Source organism: Alexandromys fortis, unplaced genomic scaffold, assembly GCF_014885135.2.
Source record: "Alexandromys fortis isolate MF-2015 unplaced genomic scaffold, M_Fortis_MF-2015_v1.1 scaffold_75, whole genome shotgun sequence".
In the NCBI taxonomy this organism is placed as follows: Eukaryota; Metazoa; Chordata; class Mammalia; order Rodentia; family Cricetidae; genus Alexandromys; species Alexandromys fortis.
The window spans coordinates 3003050-3005382 of NW_026067956.1; positions in this window are offsets into that span (position 1 = coordinate 3003050).

Consider the following 2333-nt stretch of genomic DNA (forward strand, 5'->3'; position numbering starts at 1 on the left):
GGAGAGGGAGAGGGAGAGGGAGAGGGAGAGGGAGAGGGAGAGGGAGAGAGAGAATTTGTGGATTTTTAATCTTGACAGATTACTTTAGTTGGAGGTTTCATGCTTGGTCCATAAGGAACAGCACCAAAATGTAAGTGATTCCAATAAACAGTAAATTCTGACAATTGAAGAAGCCCAGGAAACCTAAAGCTATTGATTGGCTTTGCCAAACTGACAAAATGCACATACAACTATATTCCTTGTTTCTCCAGTAGAAGGCACTGTAGGCTTTCTTAATTGCAATGGGTTTCAGGCCAGCAGTCTGAAAGCCATTTGTGGGCAGATTTGTTTCCTCAGACCTTCTCTGTTGTTGTATGGGCAAGAAACATGTGGCCATGGGAAGCCAGAGGGAAGAGCTCAGGGAAGAAGCCAGGGGACTCTGGCTCATTACTGGCTCCACACTGGTTGACGGCTCAGTCTGGTAATGATTATGAATTACGCCCCAACTGCCACTTTATAACCCACCGGTGCTCAAAGCATACATCGGTATAACAGCTATGTCCCAGAAAACCAGTGGAATCAGTTTAGGGCCGTGGTTTTACATTCTGTGACTCCAAGCCCCAGAGAGATCCACTGTCTTCTAAAAATAAAAGTATCCGTCATCTTTTAAACAAGAAACTTGATTTGCTTAAAAGAAATTGATGTGTCTCCTGGATGTCTGGCACATTTTTATGGTGGTGGCTTCAGCTTCGTCTACCTGAGGCCGGCTGGTGGTGGTGGTGGTGGGGGGATCAGGGTAGTTGTGATCAGGGAGACCGCAGTATGGGAGATGCTACTGGGAGTTGCATTGGGCCTGAAGAGCAGAGTAGGAAATGACCTGCTGAGGGTTGGGTTAAAGGGATGGGTAGGGGCTGAGGGCATCTCTGGCTGAAGCTGGGCTGTGGCCTCACAGGGACAACAGGTGATGGAGAAGCCTCTCTGACTGGTGGAGCCCATAGGCCTGGGGGTCTCCTGCTAGGCATCAGGGTCTGCTACATCGAGCCTGAAACTCGGAAGCTATGGTTTCTAAGCCCTGTTCTTAGAATTGACCAGACCATTGTTTACAGGAGGGAAGGGAGGTGGCAGAGGAGGCAGGAAAGCCTAGTTCGTGGTCTGAGATTTAGGACCAATTTGCATCATCAGAAGGCTCCCTCCTTCCTGCCTTTTACCTTTTCTGACTCCTGTTCTTTGACTTCCCCTCCCCCACATTGTGTCCCTGCCCACCTTTTCCCCTAGCTTGTGTTTTCTGGGGCTTCTGCTGAGGGCTGCTCTGTGTAACTTAGCTCTGAGTAGAAGGGCAGAGATTCTGCCTTTTCCTGGGTGACTGACAGGCATGCAGGCACCTCCTGCTGTGGCCAAACAGAATGTGCCTGAGCCATCTCCTGGAAGAACAGTCTTGGTTCCTGTGCCATCAAGCACAGCCCAGGACCACCGCAGGCACAACCCAGCACCATGTCTGCAGACAAAGGCCGGCTACATACTTGCTTGATTTTGGTCTTTCAACTAAAAGGTTGGTGTGTCCCTCCCGATTCATGTATCTGCCACACCGATGTCATCCACATTGAAATCTCGCGGAAGACGTTAACAACACTAGCTGGAGTTGCAGTCTTTTCTTCCCACACTCAGCCACATTGCCCTGCCGCCTGCCAGGGACTGACATAGCATATGTCAAGTCCTCTCACTGAAGAGCCTTTGTGGCCACAGCTGATGGAAGATTCTGGTCTGCTCCCAGACTGAGGGCCCATCTGTAACCACTTGGATGTTCACGACTGTGGCTTGGTTACCTATGTACTTCGCCCCCTCTGAGGTCATGTTTGGCCCGAGAAGTGGCACAGCTTACCTCCCCACGGACAGTCAGGGGTGGGAGGGAGGGGGCGAGGCCAGGCAGGAGAAGCGGATGTCCTGCTTTGGGTGGTCTGCTATTCTGGGTTCTTTCTGTTGCTCTGATGAAACACCCTGGAAGCAAGCAACTCAGAGGAGGAAAGGTTCATATGATTCCAGGTCACAGTCTATCATCTCGTGGACGTCAAGGGAGGAGCTCGAGCAACTGACCACCTCATGTCACGGTCAAGAGCAGAGAGAGGAGATTGTGCCCTTGTTGTCTGCTTACCCTGTTAACTTTCCACTGCCCGCATGCCTAGAGCTGAAATAGTAACTCTCACAGTGAGCCGGGTGACATCAATTAACAATGAAGACACTCCTACAGACATGGCCACGGACCAACCAGACAAAAACAGTTTCTCAGCTGAGGCTCTCAGGTGAGTCCAGGTTGTGTCAGACTGAGAGTCACAGCTATCCACTACAGCTGTTAGCGC